The sequence below is a fragment of the Salmo salar genome, chromosome 16 (assembly GCF_965601325.2).
Source record: "Salmo salar chromosome 16, fSalSal1, whole genome shotgun sequence".
NCBI classification, from domain to species: Eukaryota; Metazoa; Chordata; class Actinopteri; order Salmoniformes; family Salmonidae; genus Salmo; species Salmo salar.
This window is the reverse complement of record NC_138306.1, coordinates 89,136,481-89,158,161: the sequence shown is the minus strand read 5'-3', so window position 1 is coordinate 89,158,161 and position 21,681 is coordinate 89,136,481. Positions and strand designations below refer to the sequence as shown.

The following is a 21,681-nucleotide window of genomic DNA, read 5'->3' as shown; positions in this document are numbered from 1 at the left end:
TTTTTTAAAGGTTGTCTGAAATAAACCTAGATCAGGCATCTTGCAATTGGATCAAGTACTATCTAAAGGACATAATGTGTGCTTGCTTAGTGACGGTATCAAATCTAGATTCCTCAATATTACAAAAGGTGTTCCTGCAGGCAATGTTCTCTCTAAACTGCGCGCCTGCTCACTTCCTCCAGGACTGCAGTCAGAAGAAATGCCATGCCGCGCAGAGACCCAAGAGATTGAACTTCAATGAGTTCGCACTATATAGATCAACGTTTTTTCTGTGATCGAATCGATATTATCAGTCCCTTTTCAATGCACAAACCAAAACAAATATAACTTTTCAAGATTGAGTCTGTGATTTTGTTGTAGGCAGAGCCAGAGCCAGTCCGATTCTATTGGCTCGAGTAGCCCACGAGCGGTCTTTCAATCACCAGCGAGTGAATGCGCATGTTAAATATGTAGTGTAGCCTACACTGTATAGGACTATGAATTGGGCAGCTATAGGCTATTTGTTAATAGGCCAATTATGTTCTGGCCCGCAGACTAGCTACAAGCCCAGCTACAAATTGACTGGAGGCCAAACCTAGTTACCAACCCACAATGTATAATGCAAATTATAAACTGGGTGGTTCGAGCAGTGAATGCTGATTAGCTGGGTATGACAAAACATGTACTTTTACTGCTCTAATTACCTTGGTAACCTGTTTATAATAGCAATAAGGCACCTCCGGGGTTTGTGATGTATTGCCAATATACCACGACTAAGGGCTGTGTCCTAGCACTCCGCTTTGCTTCGTGCATAATAACAGCTCTTAGCCGTGGTATATTGGCCATATATCACACCTCCTCGGGCCTTATTGCTTAATTCAATCTCCCCATTCACTATCATTCAGATAATTCAAACGTGTGGATATAGTGCTACATTTGAAGGACTCATTGGCTCTGTTTATTGAAATGTTGTTGCCCACCAGTGCACTCAGAAGAGGAAACAAACGGCAAAGACGTGTTTCACTGTAGAAGCACTGGTCCTTTTACATTTGAATCCCAGGTTGCAAAGCAGAGTGCCTGGACACAGCCCTTAATCGTGGTATATTGGCAATATATCATATTACAATATTTAAGGGCATATCAGATGGTCTACTCTGACCATAACAGTCCCACCAAGCATAGGGTTGGTTGGTTTAAGATTGAAATGGGTAAATAATGTACCAGTGAAAACCCTATGAAATAGCTCCCCAATACCATCTGTTGTATATATTTAATGTATTACATGAATGGTGAACACAGCCCGTACGAAAAAACATTTAAATCTTGTTTTACTGTGATTTTTCTCCACCCTGCTGCATGTATTCTATTCCCAGTGCAGCTTTAGATCTGGGCTATTATGACACATCTGTCAGTTTCTTCTATATTCCTAGGCCTAGTACAATGAAAAACATATAGTTTTTTGGTCACTACCATTCCACGTAAGGGCTGTTCTTCACATCGGAGTGCTGCTGCAGGCTCTTTGTCTCTCTTGACCATGTCGGGTGGGCCGGGCACAAAGGTCAAGGCGGCTCTCCACTTCCCTCCAGTAGTTATTTAACAAGCCTGATAACACATCACTCCTGACAGACACAGGCAGAAACTCTTGTATAAATGTAGCAGCCTGTACACCTAATCATTAGTGATCTGACATGTGTTATTGCATGGAAACTGTAGGCTACTAACAACAGCAGCTACATAGTCTAGCTTACTATGGCCCTGTACCTCTGGCCAGGGTAAACAAAGCAGCAATGTTGTGTATTGTATATACAGTATTTCACTTCAGTTTATTTAATTATACACGAGAAGAAGAGGTTGCTCAGCATAAATTCATGTACAAACATTTTTCATTACATTCTTGTCATTTAGCAGATGCTCTTATCCAGAGCAATTTACAGGACAAATAAGAGTTAATTGGCTTGCTCAAGGGCACAGTGGCAGATTTTTCAACTAGTCGGCTTGGGATTCAAACCAGCAACCTTTCAGTTACTGGCCCAACACTCTTAACCACTAGGCTACCTGCCGCCAGATCAATTACCTTCAATACAGTTATTCAAATACATTCATCAATGACTAAAATAATGAATCCAGTATTAAAATACAATTTAATAAACACAAGTAGTCGATTCATAGCCTGTTTATCATTAAACAAAATAGTTTAGTAATATAAAATAATCCACCCAAACTAACACTAAAAACTGATCATTACACCATCTTTATCTGATATACACTGAGTGTATAAAACATTAGAAACAACTTCCTAATATTGAGTTGCACCCCATTTGTCCTCAGAACAGCCTCAATTCGTCAGGCATAGACTGTCCAAGGTGTTGAGAACATTCCACAGAGATGCTGGTCCATGTTGACTCCAATGCTTCCTACAATTGTGTCAAATTGGCTGGGAGTGGATCTACTCTGAATAGCTTGTTCCATCTCCTCCCACAGATGCACAATTGGATTGAGATCTGGTGACTCGGCAGGCCACTGCAGTAAGCTGAATTCACTGTCATGTTCTTGGAACCATTCCTGGACAAGCCTTGTGCCATGGGGCATAATCCTGCTGAAAATAATCTATTTGTAGATGGATACACTGCTGCCGTGAAGGGATGCACCTGATTGGCAATGATGTTTAGACATCCTGTGGCATTCAAACATTGTTCATCTTTTATCAAGGGGCCCAATGTGGGCCCTGAAAACACACCCCACGCCATCACACCACCAGCTTGCAATGCTGACACACGACATGGATACATACAGTGGTGTAAAGTACTGAAGTAAAAATGATTTAAACTACTTCAGTAGTTTTTGGGGGGTATCTGTACTTTACTATTTATATTTTTGACAACTTTTACTTTTATTTCACAACATTTCTAAAGAAAATGTACTTTTTACTCCATACATTTTCCCTGACACCCATAAGTACTTGTCACATTTTTTTAGGATTAGCAGGACAGAAAATGATCCAATTCACGCACTTATGAAGATAACATCCCTGGTCATCCTTACTGCCTCTAATCTGGTGGACTCACTAAACACAAATGTTTAATTTGTAAATGATGTCTGAGTGTTGGAGTGTGCCCCTGGCTATCTGTAATATAAAAAATATAAAAAGTTTTGCAGTCTGGTTTGCTTAATTTAAGGAATTAGAAATGATTCCTACTTTTACTTTTGATTAAGTATATTTTAGCAATTACTTTTACTTTTGATACATAAGTATATTTACAACCAAAAGCTTTTAGACTTTTGCTGAAGTAGTATTTTACTGGGTATTTTACTGAGTCATTTTCTATTAAGGTATCATTACTTTCACTCAAGTATGACAGTTAGTTACTTTTTCCACCACTGGATGCATGTACTCGTGGTTTCCTCCATACCCTAGTCCTCCCATCAGCGTGAAACAGCAGGAACCAGGATTCATCAGACCAGGCAATAGTTTTCAAATGTTCCAGTGTCCAGTGTTTTCATTCCTTAGCCCACCTGGGTTCACCTGGTCAGTCTGTCATGGAAAGAGCAGGTGTCTTTAATGTTTTTTTTTTACAATAGTGTTCTATGCTTCATTTGATCCAATTCAATGTTGCCAATTATTTAATGACATGAGAATTAAGTGGAGTGACTAATCTTAGCTGGTCTGAGAGAACTGATGAGGCTTCTCTCCTTTATGTATACATTGGTGTCTTTTTAAATGGCCCAATCTGTAGAATCTCTTCTCACAATCAGTACAATGATAAGGCTTCTCTCAAGTGTCTATCCGTTAGTGTGTCTTTACATTGCCCAATCGGTAGAAACTCTTGCCATATTAAGAGCAGGAGTAAGGCTTCTCTCCTGTGTGTATACGTTCATGTGTTTTTAAGTTCCCCAGTTGAGAGAACCTCTTTCCACAGTCAGAGCAGGAGTAAGGCTTCTCTCCTGTGTGTGTTCTCTGATGAACTTTTTGCTCAGTTGATGTTTTGAAGCATTTTTCACAGTCAAAGCAGGAGTAAGGCTTCTCTCCTGTATGTATACGTTCATGTGTTTTTAAGTCGCCCAGTTGAGAGAAACTCTTTCCACAGTCAGAGCAGGAGTAAGGCTTCTCTTCTGTGTGTATACGTTCATGTCTTTTTAAGGTGCCCAGTTGAGAGAAACTCGCCCCACAGTCAGAGCAGGAGTAGGGCTTCTTTCCTCTGTGCACTCTCTGATGAACTGTCAGAGCCTTTGACGTTGTGAAATTCTTCCCACAGTCAGTACAGGAATACAGATTCTCTCCTGTGTGTATTTTTATATGTAATTTTAGCTTTGATAGAATTGAAAAATCCTCCTCACAATGTGGGCAGTGGTGAGACCTCTTAGCTCCATGATCTTCCTGCTGTTGCTCTCTGGATGTAGAGAATGTCTCAACATGGTCTCCTGTGTGAACAGCATCAGAAGAACCAGTCAGTTGTGTGATATACACTACAGGTCAAAAGTTTTAGAACACCTACTCATTCAAGGGTTTTTCTTTATTTTTACTATTTTCTACATTGTATAATAGTGAAGACATCACAACTATGAAATAACACACATGGAATCATGTAGTAACCAAAAGTGTTAACCTGTTAGGGCTAGGGGGCAGTATTTACACGGCCGGATAAAAAACGTACCCGATTTAATCTGGTTATTACTACTGCCCAGAAACTAGAATATGCATATAATTATTGGCTTTGGATAGAAAACACCCTAAAGTTTCTAAAACTGTTTGAATGGTGTCTGTGAATATAACAGAACACATATGGCAGGCAAAAACCTGAGAAGATTCCAAACAGGAAGTACCCTCTCTGACCATTCCTTGGGCTTCTTGGCTCTGTTTAAAGAAAATGTAGAATCTTTGCTGTAACGTGACACTTCCTACGGCTCCCATAGGCTCTCAGAACCCGGGAAAAAGCTGAATGATGTAATTCCAGCCGCTGGCTGAAACACTTTAGCGCCTTGGTTAACCTCTCTGGGCTAGGCGGGACGAATTCGTCCCACCTACGCAACAGCCAGTGTAATCCCGTGGCGCGATTTTCAAATACCTTAGAAATGCTATTACTTCAATTTCTCAAACATATGACTATTTTACACCATTTTAAAGACAAGACTCTCGTTAATCTAACCACACTGTCCGATTTCAAAAAGGCTTTACAACGAAAGCAAAACATTAGATTATGTCAGCAGAGTACCCAGCCAGAAATAATCAGACACCCATTTTTCAAGCTAGCATATAATGTCACAAAAACCCAGAAGACAGCTAAATGCAGCACTAACCTTTGATGACCTTCATCAGATGACAATCCTAGGACATTATGTTATACAATACATGCATGTTTTGTTCAATCAAGTTCATATTTATATCAAAAACCAGCTTTTTACATTAGCATGTGACGTTCAGAACTAGCATACCCCCCGCAAACTTCCGGGGGATATTTACTAAATTACTCACGATAAACGTTCACAAAAAACATTACAATTATTTTAAGAATTATAGATACAGGACGGCTGCTACAAACCGGGAGAAGCACTAAACTCTCTTTCTGATGTCCTGCACAAGTTAAATGACTCTGAATTCGTTATTTTAGGAGATTTGAACTGGGACATGCTTAAATCTGTATCAGACTCTTTTAACCTCCCTGGGCAAGGTGGGACGTTTGCGTCCCACCTAGTCAACAGCCAGTGGAATCGTGTGGCGCGAAATAAAAATACCTCATAAATGCTATAACTTCAATTTCTCAAACATATGACTATTTTACACCATTTTAAAGACAAGACTCTCGTTAATCTAACCTCACTGTCCAATTTCAAAAAGGCTTTACAGCGAAAGAAAAACATTAGATTATGTTAGGAGAGTACCCTGCCAAAAATAATCACACAGCCATTTTCAAAGCATGCATATATGTCACAAAAACCAAAACCACAGCTAAATGCAGCACTAACCTTTGAACTTCATCAGATGACAACCCTAGGACATTATGTTATACAATACATGCATGTTTTGTTCAATCAAGTTCATATTTATATCAAAAACCAGCTTTTTACATTAGCATGTGACGTTCAGAACTAGCATACCCCCCCGCAAACTTCCGGTGAATTTACTAAATTACTCACGATAAACGTTCACAAAAAACATAACAATTATTTTAAGAATTATAGATACAGAACTCCTCTATGCACTCGCTATGTCCGATTTTAAAATGCTTTTCGGTGAAAGCACATTTTGCAATATTCTAAGTAGATAGCCCGGCATCACAGGGCTAGCTATTTAGACACCCACCAAGTTTGGCACTCACCAAAGTCAGATTTACTATAAGAAAAATGTTATTACCTTTGCTGTTCTTCGTCAGAATGCACTCCCAGGACTTCTACTTCAATAACAAATGTTGGTTTGGTTCAAAATAATCCATAGTTATGTTCAAATATCCTCTGTTTTGTTCGCATTTCGTGACAAAAAAATTCTAAATATTCCATTACCGTACTTCGAAGCATGTCAACCGCTGTTTAAAATCAATTTTTAATGCCATTTTTCTCGTAAAAAAAGCGATAATATTCAGACCGGGAAAGCGTGTTTACGTTCAAAGAGAGAGAAAATAAAAACATGGGATCCCCTCGTGCACGAGCCTCAGTCTGATGGTCCTCTGATAGACCACTTAAAACTCTGATCTCAAGGATCACATAAAAACAGACAGACTGATTGGCTACCATCTTGGTTTTGTAAATGTAATTAATAAAGTTAATAATAAAACCAAATCTTCCATCCTTTTCCTCAACAAGCATCTATTTGTACAGCATCTAGTTGTGAATACAGAACAAGGTTTCACATATCTTGGTATTAAAATCACACCAGAAATTAGCTCCTTGAGCTCAACAAATGATGAACCAATGGTAACGAGTAACAAGTAACATAATCCATCAACAGATGAACATTACTGCTTGTATCCGTTACTGGTAGAATAAATATCATTAAGATTAATATTCTGCCCAAATGTCTTTATCTATTTCAATCAATTCCTCTGGCTTCTCCAACGTCATTTATTTTTCCCAAAGATCTGAAAGATACCTGGAGCAACAGCAAACCAAGGCTTAGACTTTCTCTTCTTTATTTGGCCTGTGACAGAGGGGGGTTGCAACATCCAAACCTACAGTGGTATGTATTACTTGGCTGCACAATTTAGGGCTGCAATGTTTTGGTTCTCCAAGAAACCATACCTACCCTGGCTGCAGACTGAAATGCTATCCACTAAAGGCTTAACTTTGGATGGTTAGAGCGTTGGGCCAGTAACCAAAAGATTGCTAGATCGAATCCCCGAGCTGACAAGGTAAAAATTGTCGTTCTGCCCCTGAACAAGGCAGTTAACTGTTCCTAGGCCATCATTGAAAATAAAAATTTGTTCTGACTTGCCTAGTTAAATAAAGGTTAAATAAAATTTAAAAAAACTCTTCCCCTTTAACTAAAGAAGAATACTACTAATCCCTTTGTTAAAAACACCAACTATATGCCACAAAGTACAGCAATATCTGGGCAAATCCCCTGTATTATCCAGTTTTACAACAATTTGGTGTAATGACAATTTCACACCTGGTAAAATTGACTAGGGGTTTAATAATGGTAAAGAAAAGGTATTGCTAAAGTAATGGACTGGTTTAAAGAATGGACAACGACAGGTATTGTTAAAGTAATTGACTTATACAATATAAAAAAGGGTCTCATGTTGTTTGAGGAACTAAAGGGAAGATTTAACTTACCACAAAGCATTTTTTCAAATACTTACAATTGAGAAGCTTTTCCAGTTTAAAACAATCAGCCCTACAACCTCCATTGACCACTTTAGAAACGCTCTCTGTTAATGTGTGTTACAGGAGAGGTCACATGACGTCATTATATGGGAAAATGGTAGCTACTCATAAAGACAACTCTGATAGTAAGAGACTTCAGTGGATACAAGATATGCAGGAAGATATTTCAGGACTGGGGTATGATATGCTGTAGAGCACAGATACAGACAATAAACACCCTCCTGAGATTGTTGCAATACAATTGGATAATGAGAACATATATCACCCTTGTTAAGCTCCACAAATTTGACCCTAATAGCCCAGACCTGTGTGTTAAATGTAACACGCATTTAGGCACCTTGTATCATTGCCTGGAGGAATGTGCTGAGAGCTCAGTACTGCGCTATATCTCTGAGATGACCTCTACCCCAATACCACTAATCCCTAAACTATTGATAAGGGAATTTATATGTTTAAAGGCAATGATTAAATAATTCCACCTTGAAACCTAACTATTAGTGATTATTAGTTTATGTAGCATGTATAATGAATAATTAAAGTACTAAACGTAAGTCCAATAAGGTTCAGTAGAGACCTGTGAGGGAGAGAAATGTGTGTGTGTGTGTGTCTAAGAAAATACCGAGAACAATTCAACTGTGTTTGACCCGACCTGGCTAGAACTCTGAGAAACTTATGATAGGACAGGGAGTCATTTTCAAGGTTCCTCTAATCTCGGGGGAATGGAACTGACAGCACTGGGTAGTGATTAACCATGGTGAGAACTCCGGGGAGGGATACAACTCACCTACTGTTCGTGTGTATGTATGTGCGTAAGTAGGGAATTAACTATAAAATGGATGTCTTTGTATTATGGACTTCAGAACGTTCTCTGAATAAACTGTACGAACCTTTTGCAGAAGCTGAGTCTTTGACTAATTATTATTAACCCAGTGTCTTACAAACCTTGGGGATTAGTCAAAGCTTATTGATTGTTAGTTATCATCACTGGGATTGCAAATTCTCGTGACAACTATGCCTCCTAAATCTTTACCTAGAGAATCTCTCATTACATAGGAGAGAAAAGAAAATGGTTGACCTCAGTCTATTACAAGCTAGATGTTCAATTGCTCTCCACAGGAAGTATGTCAGTTCCCCCTCACTTGGTCATTGGTTAAAATAATTAACATCAAGCCTGGCTCTTGAAAAATGTACTTATATAGTGAAAAAGAAAGCCCCAGAGTTTCATAATATTTGGGATCTGTTTTGTGAGCTTTACAAACCAGTGATATTCTAGAAGCATTGGAACTGTAAATCTGTATAGTCTACATTTTTTGTGAATTTTGGCTATAGTCGAAGTGTAATCTGCATTATCGGCGACTGCACATTATACTTTTTATTTATTTTTATTATTGGAAATGTTTTGGTCCCCTTCCCCAGATCTGTGCCTCAACATAATCCTTTCATGGAGCTCTACGGACAATTCCTTCGACCACATGGCTTGGTTTTTGCTCTGACATGCACAGTCAAATGTGGGACCTTATATAGACTGGTGTGTGCCTTTCTAAATCATGTCCAATAAATGTAATTCACCACAGGTGGAGTCTCAATCAAGTTGTAGAAACATCTCAATGATGATCAATGGAAACAGGATGCACCTGAGCTCAATGTTGAGTCTCATAGCAAAGGGCCTGAATACTTATGTAAATAAGGTATTTATGTTTTACATTTTTAATAAATGTGCAAACATTTCTAAAAACCTGTGTTTGCTTTGTCATTATGGGGTAGTCTGTGCAGATTGATGAGGAACTTGTTTTATTTAATCAATTTTAGAATAAGGCTGTAACGTAACAAAATGTGGAAAAAGTCAAGGGGTCTGAATACTTTCCGAATGCACTGTATGTATTCACATAAGTAGGCTGTGCAATACAAAGGGGGAATAAAACTACTCTAAAAGTGGGTAAGAGTTGAAAGCTAAAAAGGGGGGCAAAAGTCATGAAAATTATGAGCCATATCATCCTCCACTCACTATCACAAGGGTTAGTAACTACACAGACTCATTTCATATCATCCTCCACTCACTATCACAAGGGTTAGTAACTACAGACTCATTTCATATCATCCTCCTCTCACTATCACAAGGGTTAGTAACTACACAGACTCATTTCATATCATCCTCCTCTCACTATCACAAGGGTTAGTAACTACACAGACTCATTTCATAGAACCCTAAAACACTGTCAGTTTGTCTACATTTCTGTAGCCTACTCTCTGAGCACTCCAGATAGCTCAGTGAATAAACAAATGCTGGCAATACTGGTGTCAACCCATGCAAGTCTCAGTAGCATGAAATAACATCTACCTTCTCATTGAAACAGTTCATCATGAAACAGTTCTACTGCAACTTTTCATACACAGTGGGACGTTGGAATGAACACAAACTTAATTAGAAAAAACCTGTGCTTACTAAGAGAAACCGATTTCTCCTCCTCTTCATCTTTAATGATGACATTCAGCTCCAGTGTTTGACTGCAGTCTTCCAGCTTCACTGATGACATCTCTGGATCCTGCAGTGCAAACTGGGCTCCACTGTCACAATCAGGACCCAGTGACTGTAGGTTTGGACTCAGTGTGGAAGGAGAGAGGCAGGCTGGGTTTGTCCTCACTGTTGATGTTACCGGCCTCAGACTTAATCTGAGTTGGCCTGTAGTAATAAAGAGAAACAAACCCAAGTTATTGTCTTGACAGTTGTCACTTTCTTTATTCTCTAAAAATATTTTTTTAAGTCAATTATATAATTACAATAGATCAGGTAGCTAAGCATTGACAAACAACAAAACATTCACATTAAACAAAGTACATATTTAAATTACACAACACAAGTGCACGTAACCATAACATGCCATTTATAAAAAATAAAATGTCTCCTTTAAGCAGTACTTCAAAGTATTTTTACTTAGTTACTTTACACCACTGCCAATTGTATTTCCCATTTACACCATAGTAACAATTATAGATAAAAATGTAAACAACTGAATGTGTCTTAATATTAGTACACATGTAGAAACTGATAATGATTACAGTTAGCTTCAAAATAGTAGTGCGACCGTGAAATTGTCTCTCTCTCGTGTACCTGTACTGCTACCCCATTCAGAGATGCTAACTGCTTTAGTACACCTGCACTGCTACCCCGCTCATAGATGCTGCTTTAGTACACCTGCACTGCTACCCCGCTCATAGATGCTAACTGCTTTAGTACACCTGCACTGCTACCCCATTCATAGATGCTAACTGCTTTAGTACACCTGCACTTCTACCACGCTCATAGATGCTAACTGCTTTAGTACACCTGCACTGCTACCCCACTCATAGATGCTAACTGCTTTAGTACTTATCGACGATAGTATCTTCTGACCAGGGAGTTTTCCTAAGATCCATGACTCTAGTCTTTTTCCACATTTTGTTACATTACAGCCTTATTCTAAAATGAATTAAATCGTTTTTTCCCCCTTATCAATCTACACACAATAACCCATAATCACAAAGCAAAAAGAGGTTGAGAAACGTTCGGCAGATTTATTCCAAAGAAAAAAATATACACTGCTCAAAAAAATAAAGGGAACACTTAAACAACACAATGTAACTCCAAGTCAATCACACTTCTGTGAAATCAAACTGTCCACTTAGGAAGCAACACTGATTTACAATAAATTTCACATGCTGTTGTGCAAATGGAATAGACAACAGGTGGAAATTATAGGCAATTAGCAAGACACCCCCAATAAAGGAGTGGTTCTGCAGGTGGGGACCACAGACCACTTCTCAGTTCCTATGCTTCCTGGCTGATGTTTTGGTCACTTTTGAATGCTGGTGGTGCTTTCACTCTAGTGGTAGCATGAGACGGAGTCTACAACCCACACAAGTGGCTCAGGTAGTGCAGCTCATCCAGGATGGCACATCAATGCGAGCTGTGGCAAGAAGGTTTGCTGTGTCTGTCAGCGTAGTGTCCAGAGCATGGAGGCGCTACCAGGAGACAGGCCAGTACATCAGGAGACGTGGAGGAGGCCGTAGGAGGGCAACAACCCAGCAGCAGGACCGCTACCTCCGCCTTTGTGCAAGGAGGAGCAGGAGAAGCACTGCCAGAGCCCTGCAAAATGACCTCCAGCAGGCCACAAATGCACATGTGTCTGCTCAAACGGTCAGAAACAGACTCCATGAGGGTGGTATGAGGGCCCGACGTCCACAGGTGGGTGTTGTGCTTACAGCCCAACACCGTGCAGGACGTTTGGCATTTGCCAGAGAACACCAAGATTGGCAAATTCGCCACTGGCGCCCTGTGCTCTTCACAGATGAAAGCAGGTTCACACTGAGCAAGTGACAGACGTGACAGAGTCTGGAGACGCCGTGGAGAACGTTCTGCTGCCTGCAACATCCTCCAGCATGACCGGTTTGGCGGTGGGTCAGTCATGTTGTGGGGTGGCATTTCTTTGGGGGGCCGCACAGCCCTCCATGTGCTCGCCAGAGGTAGCCTGACAGGCATTAGGTACCGAGATGAGATCCTCAGACCCCTTGTGAGACCATATGCTGGTGCGGTTGGCCCTGGGTTCCTCCTAATGCAAGACAATGCTAGACCTCATGTGGCTGGAGTGTGTCAGCAGTTCCTGCAAGAGGAAGGCATTGATGCTATGGACTGGCCCGCCCGTTCCCCAGACCTGAATCCAATTGAGCACATCTGGGACATCATGTCTCGCTCCATCCACCAACGCCACGTTGCACCACAGACTGTCCAGGAGTTGGCGGATGCTTTAGTCCAGGTCTGGGAGGAGATCCCTCAGGAGACCATCTGCCACCTCATCAGGAGCATGCCCAGGCGTTGTAGGGAGGTCATACAGGCACGTGGAGGCCACACACACTACTGAGCCTCATTTTGACTTGTTTTAAGGACATTACATCAAAGTTGGAACAGCCTGTAGTGTGGTTTTCCACTTTAATTTTGAGTGTGACTCCAAATCCAGACCTCCATGGGTTGATAAATTGGATTTCCATTGATTATTTTTGTGTGATTTTGTTGTCAGCACATTGAACTATGTAAAGAAAAAAGTATTTAATAAGATGATTTCTTTCATTCAGATCTAGGATGGGTTGTTTAAGTGTTCCCTTTATTTTTTTGAGCAGTATATATAATCACACACCCCTCTTGTTGGCGGAGAGAACATTTTGCAGTTTTAAAGCTAATTTCCAGCTAAAGTTTTGTACACAAAATCCCTAATTTGTTTAGGAAAAACATTCCCTATCCCTCAACCCTTACTCTCTTTATGTGACACATGTATGCATGGCTAGAGAACCTTATGTAATTATTACTCCAGAATGCCTGTTATTCCAGAGGATGAGTCGGACGGGATTATTTTTTCCCCCAAACTGCCCCCTGTAATTCTTTATTTTTCCCCAATAAATTGGCAGTTATGATGCAAGCCTGGAGGATTTTATTCTAGGAGTGAAGATACAGTATTTCAACATTTCCAGGTGATAGGGCCACACTGATAACTCCAGCTTGGTTTCTCAACCATCTATCCTATAGTGTCACCATAATATTTGAATTGAGGAAGTGAGATCATAATCATTAGCATATTTTAGCAATCCGCAGTACGTCCTAAATGCCCCTCAGCCTTCAGATGTGAGCTAAACAGTTCAATTGCACTCCAGAAGCATTTTAAGCCCATGGATAAGAAAGTTAACTTATCATTTACAAACCTTTAGGTCAGTTGTATGCTGCTGCTTTGCCATCTATTAACAGCAAGGGTTGCATTAAATTGTCTCAATATTTTTTACTGATGCATTTGGTAATATTCAATTCATAAACACAAAACATATAAACAAAAGCATTCACTGAAAGTTGATAGGCTGCATGTAGCCCATCCATAATGCACAGCACTTAACTGATTTGATAAATTGAACTATTGTTTTCTTGCTCAAACCGAGAGCAACACCTGTTGCCAAACAGAACTGACAGAAAAAATATTGAATTGTTGCATCTCATTGTGATGTTGTCCTCTGGTGGATAGTTAGATAATATTGTCCCTTTTCTAAATTAGCCATGGATGGAGATAGGGATTTGGACTTGCGGCTTTACTTAATTCTCCGTACTGGCCAATGATTATAACAGTGATTCTGGTCCAACCATACATTGCGCCCCTGGCCTGAGAGGATGGAAGTTCAACATGTAGCTAGATGTAGTATGCTAATGTTACCTAGCTGGCCTAGCGCATTGTTTCCCATGAAAGTAAGTTAGACTAGCGAGCAATAATTTTTGCCAGGTAGCCTAGGACAACAGAAACTAAAAGTGTTTACTGTATGACAGAGTCATAGACCGTTTAGGCAACATGAACGAGGAGGATGGCATTGGTGTTTCTCTACAAGTAGGGGGAGACATGTTTTTCCACTTGCATGCATGCACACACAGAAATCAGTACCTTGGACAGCCATATCATATTTAGCTTATGTTGATTGGACTAAATAGTTTTTGGTATCTTTTTGTGGTCACTGTATTAGACTAAGCATAGGTGATTAGATTATGTTGAAGGTGAAATGGTGCTGGAATAGTGGAGGCAGCTCCTGTTTTCTTTGCGACTTGCAGTAACACTGAAAATGTCGGAAACATTACCTTGCTTGAACATGCTGTAGGTAATGTAACTGTTTGTTACACACAATATGTTTTGTAGACTTCCCCGGACAGATGTTGCTCTCCGGTTTTGTAATGAAAACAAATATGTGGTTGAATTTATTCTGCCACTGTGTCTTCTTATTGTTTTACATTTTTACATTTTAGTCATTTAGCAGACGCTCTTATCCAGAGCGACTTACAGTAGTGAATGCATACATTTCATACATTTTTTCCGTACTGGTCCCCCGTATTGTCTCGGGCCTGAGGCCTATATATCACGGTGGCAAGGCATATGAACTAACAGATTAACGCGCAAACACATAGGTTGTTATATGTTTTTGTATTTATTATTTTGGCTTGGCTTCTGCAGTGACTTCCCATGCACCGATACTGGTAAAATGTATTTCTATTCTGATTTCAGATTATCAATCCTTACAAAATAGTTTTTCTATATCACCATTAGAAAGCTGTGTAAATGGTAGTTGTTTTGGAGAAAAGCATTGATTATCATATAAGATACACATTTGCACGTGTTTTTTCTTGACTATTACAATTTGATTGATGTGGTTATATTGTACGTCATATCATTAAACGCAGACAGAGTGCGCACCGCCATTATACCAACACGTGAGACTTTTTTTATTTTTACACAAAGCCGATAACATCTCAAATACATTGACTCTTTATTAAATTACATTTGAATGATACACGTTCAAAAAGAAATATCTAGCTACGTGACTTGCAAAATCGTTTATCACGTTTTTCACTCACTCGGTGTGACACATAAATAACACACACAACCTTTACCAAACGTGATAATACCTTGACGGATGTGTTACCTAGCATGTTATGACGTGTTCTTTCGACAACAGAAAGTGTAAACGTGCTATTACATACCTGTAGTAATAAATACAACGCTTACCGTCTTCACAGCACAGTTTATTTATTTATTTTTATTTTTATTTTATTTTTTCTTCTTCTTCACAGCACAGTTCTAGCGCTTTCTTTAGCTGAAGAATGGAGCGCGCTTCCCCGGAACAACTTCATTCTCTTCTTTGGAGTTTAACGGCGGTTGGAATCAAATATGTAGCATTACCGCCCCCAACTGGACTATAATATAAACCCATTACACTTTATGATACAAAATGAGAAAACGGGCAATGCAAAAACTCTACAATCATTAAAAACCCACTACCCCATTCCACTACTTTGACGCTATCTGCTCCTGCACCATGCCAACGGCCTGGGAGGACGGGACACCACCACTCAACACACCCTGTAACTCTTCTGAAGTTAAATACCCAGATACTTCTCTGCAGCTGCCTCAATTATTTTCTGTGACTTAGTTCCATCGCTGAGGTAAAGATGATTACCATTACTAAGAAGCCAACCTTAATGAAGCATACAGTATATCACTCAAATCAAATCAAATTGCACTCACATTCGCCGAATACAACAGGTTACCGTGAAAGGCATACTTAACAACCAACAATGCAGTTCAAGAAATAGAGTTAAGAAAATATTTGTGAAATAAACTAAAGTAAAAAAAAAGAAAAAAAGTAACACAATAAGATTACATAACTTCTAATGACTACTGAAAAGTCCAAATTCAAACCCTCCTTGTAAGATTAAAATAACAAAAAATGTATAGAAATACAGTGTAGACATTGTTAATGATGTAAATGACTATTGTAGCTGGAAACGGCTGATTTTTTATGGAATATCTACATATGCATACAGAGGCCCATTATCAGCAACCATCACTCCTGTGACGTTGTGTTAGCTAATCCAAGTTTATAATTATAATTATGATCATTACAAAACCCTTTTTCAATTATGTTAGCACAGCTGAAAACTGTTGTTCTGATTAAAGAAGCAATAAAACTGGACTTCTTTAGACTGGTTGAGTATCTGGAGCATCAGCATTTGTGGATTCAATTACAGGCTCAAAATGGTCAGAAACAAATAACTTTCTTCTGAAACTCGTCAGTCTATTCTTGTTCTGAGAAATGAAGGCTATTCCATGCGAGAAATTGCCAAGAAACGGAAGATCTCGTACAACGCTGTGTACTACTCCCGTCACAGAACAGCGCAAACTGGCTCTAACCAGAATAGAAAGAGGAGTGGGAGGCCCCGGTGCACAACTGAGCAAGAGGACAAGTACATTAGAGGGTCTCAACGTCAACAGTGAAGAGGCGACTCCGGGATGCTGGCCATCTAGGCAGAGTTCCTCTGTCCAGTGTCTGTGTTTTTTTGCCCATCTTAATCTTTTATTTTTATTGGCCAGTCTGAGATATGGCTTTTTCTTTGCAACTCTGCCTAGAAGGCCAGCATCTCGGAGTCGCCTATCATATCGCCTATCATATATACAATACAGTCATTGGCTTACGGCCATACCAGCTCTAATACGTCCAGTCTCAGAAGCTAAGCAGGGTCGGGTCTGTTTAGTACTTTGATGGTACACTGTAAACCTTTCTGTCCAGCAGGGTGTACTCTTGTACTATTTAATCAGGGAGCAACTGTCTTTATGTGTTACAGTTTCTCTCAATCACCTACAAGCATTTTCTCTCCATCGCCTACAAGCTAAACAGAGTCAACAAAACACACAACTTTTGCAAAACAGTAAATGCTGAAATAAGCACATTGTACATGATTCATTCATGGTGTAAGGACTTGGTGGACTGTATATTCTTTAGGTTAGGTTCTACATGATGTATTTCTCTCCCGTGTGCTGGTAAGGGCACAGATGACAGACAGCTAGGATTCCAGTTGAGGTGGTTTAATAACACTGAAGATGTACAGGCACAGAACAGGCACAGTGTACGTAGTATGGATGGGCTAAGGAACTTAGTGGTCTGGCAACTTGCCTCAAACAAAGTGTGTGTGTGTCTGCAAATAAAGAAATACATCAAGATACACTAGTGAATAACACTAGTGAATAACTGAATACAATCTCCAATTCACATCTCTTATAAACAATATGCATGGCTAGAACATGACTATGATGACGTAATGCTATACAGGACCATACAGCGCAATATAAGATAAAATAAAAGATGGGAAATATGTACTTCCATGTCAACAAGGACGCACACTGGCACACTGGCCTTGGCTAACACAATGAAAGCTAACTGGTGGGAAAACACAAGGATGGCTGGAACTTTCTCTCACTTCACTTCTCTCCAGCTGATCTTCTCTGAGCTGGAGATCACCCAGCATGCTCTGCACCACTTCACCGGTGGGCGGAGCTACAGCTCTGATACGATTTACTAACATTACTGATATGATTAACTTCAAATACTTTCTAGCCTTTTGTACAGTCATTCTTTTCAAAGGGATAGCGAACAGCAAGGAGCTACAACAACAAAAACGATGCCACTCACCAGATGATCATTTGTAAATAAAGTTTATCTTGAAAAGGGTGATGCTAACAAGTTAGCAACAACATCCACCTTGAAGTTGATAACAGCTGCTGCAGCCGCCATTGTCACACTACTACCACAACACAAGCTAACTAACGTTACTAGAGTTAACGTGGGGAAACTACTGCCTTCCCCACTGATTCTTTTCTCTTGTCACTCTAAAATTCTGCTCTAATACAGTTGAATAGCAGAGGCCTTCTGTTCAGTTTCTGAAGGCCTAGCCAATCAAGTATGGTTAACACAGCATAACATCAGTGGGTGGATCAACAGTGATGAGTGTAACATCAGTGGGTGGATCAACAGTGATGAGTGTAACATCAGTGGGTGGATCAACAGTGATGAGTGTAACATCAGTGGGTGGATCAACAGTGATGAGTGTAACATCAGTGGGTGGATCAACAGTGATGAGTGTAACATCAGTGGGTGGATCAACAGTGATGAGTGTAACATCTGCACTCCATTATTGGTTAGACCAGCATAGCCAGGTGCATGCTGGTCAGCTTAATGTTTACATAGCAGGTTAAGACAACTAACCTAGCAGGTTGGGATAATTAACGTAGCAGGTTAAGATAATTCACGTGGCCGGTTAGGATAATGAAGTTGAGGTTAGGAAAATGGTTAGGATAATTAACATGGCAGGTTAGGATGATGAGGTTAAGGTTAGGAAAGGGGTCAGGGTTTTGCTTAGATAAAATGCTACAGTTGTCAAACAATCAACTGTTCGTGCAACAATCAAATCAGCCACACAAAATGGTCTTGAGTGGCAACAAATCTTCTCAGTTAGCTGATTCACTTTCCATATGCCACTTCTGTTGATCCTCCCACTTCAGTCAACACGCCCACTTTCAGACACACTCCATATATGCTGTTACCCATGACTATAGCCAATGGCTGGCTGATCTAGCTAGATTTTTCTACCCACAGTCCACCAAAGAAAATCCTGATTGGATATTTTTTTCTCTTAATTAATTAATAAACCTTCTCTTTCCAACACAAACTGACGTGATTAAATCAGAAAATTATTACAATTATTGTAAAGACGAAATACAAATTAAAACGATTGTAAAGATGAAATACAAATTAGAAACTAAATTTTATTTTAAAAAATATATACATTTTTATCAAGCCTTAGCCTTCTCTGAAGGCCCTCATGGCTCCCCACTGCTTAGATCTAGATTAAATCATCCTGACTTAAAATCTAGACTAGGACAAGTCTGAGACTATTTTAAACCATGTCTGAGAAAAGACATTTCAGTTAGTACAGTTTAAAAGTGCAATTTATTCTAGGATTAGGCTTAATCCATGTCCACAGAACTGCACCATAGAGTTTACTAGATTAATGAAGTGACGATCCATTCAGACCAGCATTACTGATTGAACTTTCATAACTACATTTGTGCAGTTGGAAGTTCTTCAGGGATGTGTATTGTCAGAATTCAACACAGCAATAGACTGGGTCATAATTTATGGAGGTTTAATTTATGAATAGCATCTAGAAGCTGGTTTTACCATGAATAAAATATTTCCCAATGTTCTCCTCCTCTTCTTCATCTTTAATGTTGACATTCAGCTCCAGTGTTTGACTGCAGTCTTCCAGCTTCACTGATGCCGTCTCTGGATCCTGCAGTGCAAACTGGGCTCCACTGTCACAATCAGGACCCAGTGACTGTAGGTTTGGACTCAGTGTGGAAGGAGAGAGGCAGTCTGGGTTTGTACTCACTAGTAATCTGGAAACTCTAAATATGATCCCAGTCCGAAATAGAAGTCTGAGATCAACCTCCTGGTCCTCCCCTGTGCATGCCACACCCCCTCCCATTGTTACGGAGTGTATGAACACATTTTGAACAATGGCTTCCTAAAATGCTGTGGTGCTTACTAACACAATAGGAAATGTTGTGGTAGATGTGGGCCATCACAGGTGAGTTCACAGCTCTTCCACTCTGAACAATGGGGCATGGAAAGGGGAATGCAAGCTTCCTCTCTGGTTCCATTCCCCAATAGTAAGTGGGTCATACTTGAATTGTGGTAGTAATATTGTCCCTGGACTTTGGCACCATAGAAAACACTTTTAAATTATTTATGAAAACATGTCCTTTATACTACAAAACATTATTTGTATGTATTGTAGAACATACTGGGGGCTAGCTAATTGGCATGTAGAGGTGTAGTGACATGTATTGAGTAGATACATAGACATTTAAATTATTTAGCATGCTATCAATTAAACAAACACATTTTCTGTATAGATAACCAATAGGCTGAGCAGTAGAATGTAGAATATGTATTTTTCAGTAGCAGATCAAATCAAGTTCAATGCAGTTATCCATTCAATGCAGTTATCCAAACACATTCTTCATCATCAAGGATGAAAATAATACATCTAGTTTTAAAAGACAATTTAATAAACATATGTAGTAGTTTCAAAGTATGTATATCATTAAACAACTGTCGCTTAGGGAGAGGTGAAATTTACATAATTGTTACCTGGAGGAAAATGAGGGAGTGTCATTCTTTTTAGATTTCAGTCAAGGGGAGGGTTTAGTATTTTTACATTTAGTTCAGGGAGTGTCATGTAACTTGTAATCAATCATTGTCATACTGCTCAGGGTTTGAGAATTAGTTGCTTATTATATCTCATGATGCCCCTCCTTCCTGATTCTCTGCTGGGTGTGCAATATCAAGTGTGCCAAGTGTAGTCTCAATAAAAGGATTGTTAAGTTCTGAACGAACAGAGGAGAAACTCAGATGGACAACTAGTAAAAGCACACACCAGATTTATTCAACCTACTGGATACGTCAGCTGCAAATACAACATACAAGTCACACAATGACATATTTATACCTTCCAACTAGGCGGAGTCACCACTCACCACCTCTAAGATAAACAATCAGTCTATTTCTCAGAGGACCTAGGTCTGTTCTTTTTACTGGTATTGTCATGGCCCTGCCTGTTCAGAGCAGAGTGAGCGGAGAGGTGTGTGGGATAGGACTGTGGTTAGTGTCGTTGGGGTGGATCCCTCCGGACCTCCTCCCAGAGGTTTCTTCTCTCTTCAACTGTTATCCTCATCTCCATGTTGAAGTTCCACATCTTTGCTTGCCCTCCTTCCACAGAAACTAACTTGACTTATCAGGAACTGAGCCTGTTGCCCTTTACCTCCATCCTTATTAATACACAGCCAGAACATGTCTGGACACGTTCTGTACTTGCCTCACAGTAACTTTCCCAAAGTTCAATAAAGTAGCCATCTAGTGACAGGAATAAGTCTATTTCAAGTTAGAATCCAACATGATCCATAGACTTAACTATTGGCCTGGGCTATACCAAGACCATGCTCGGAGAAGCACCGTGCAAAGTTATATTTCTAAGAAAATGGACTTGCTTCCCTAGGTTTTGCACTGCTGGGATGGTGTATATAAAACTATATAAGACTCTTAAATAATTTAATTTAAATGTTAAATTGTATTTTTTGATCACAAAAATCAATGAGAAAATATGGACAAATAAATTAATAATGAAATGTTAATTATATAAAGCAGCCCGTGTAATCATCTGCCAGAGAGTAGCCACAATCGGCCAGAGCCCCTAGCAATACATTTGGGCCAGATAACTCTCACCGGAATCGGCCCAAGATCCAAGTAATACATTTGGGCCAGATAACCGTCACCGGAATCGGCCCAAACTCCAAGTAATACATTTGGGCCAGATAACTCACACCGGAATCGGTCCGAGCTCAATCCCCGCATCCCAGCCATAAGTAATACTGCCTAAGGCGGACCAGACTCGGGCCACAAGACGTCGGCCGAGTCTGACTCAGCTTGAATCGG

At 39.8% G+C, this 21,681-nt stretch overlaps 1 long non-coding RNA gene across 3 annotated transcripts; it reads right to left on the bottom strand.

The window, feature by feature from the left end:
* Window positions 1-1,311: 1,311 nt before the first annotated feature.
* LOC123727747 (uncharacterized) lies at window positions 1,312-15,627 on the bottom strand. Of its 3 annotated transcripts, XR_014380796.1 has the most exons (4): window positions 15,332-15,627; window positions 10,241-10,477; window positions 4,315-4,398; window positions 1,312-3,511 (listed from the first exon to the last, which is right to left on the bottom strand). It is a non-coding gene; the product is annotated as an uncharacterized LOC123727747 (long non-coding RNA). The 3 variants fall into 3 exon arrangements; XR_006759623.2 differs by having other exon boundaries at window positions 1,312-4,398; window positions 15,332-15,619; XR_014380795.1 differs by having other exon boundaries at window positions 1,312-4,398; window positions 15,357-15,617.
* Window positions 15,628-21,681: the final 6,054 nt, after the last annotated feature.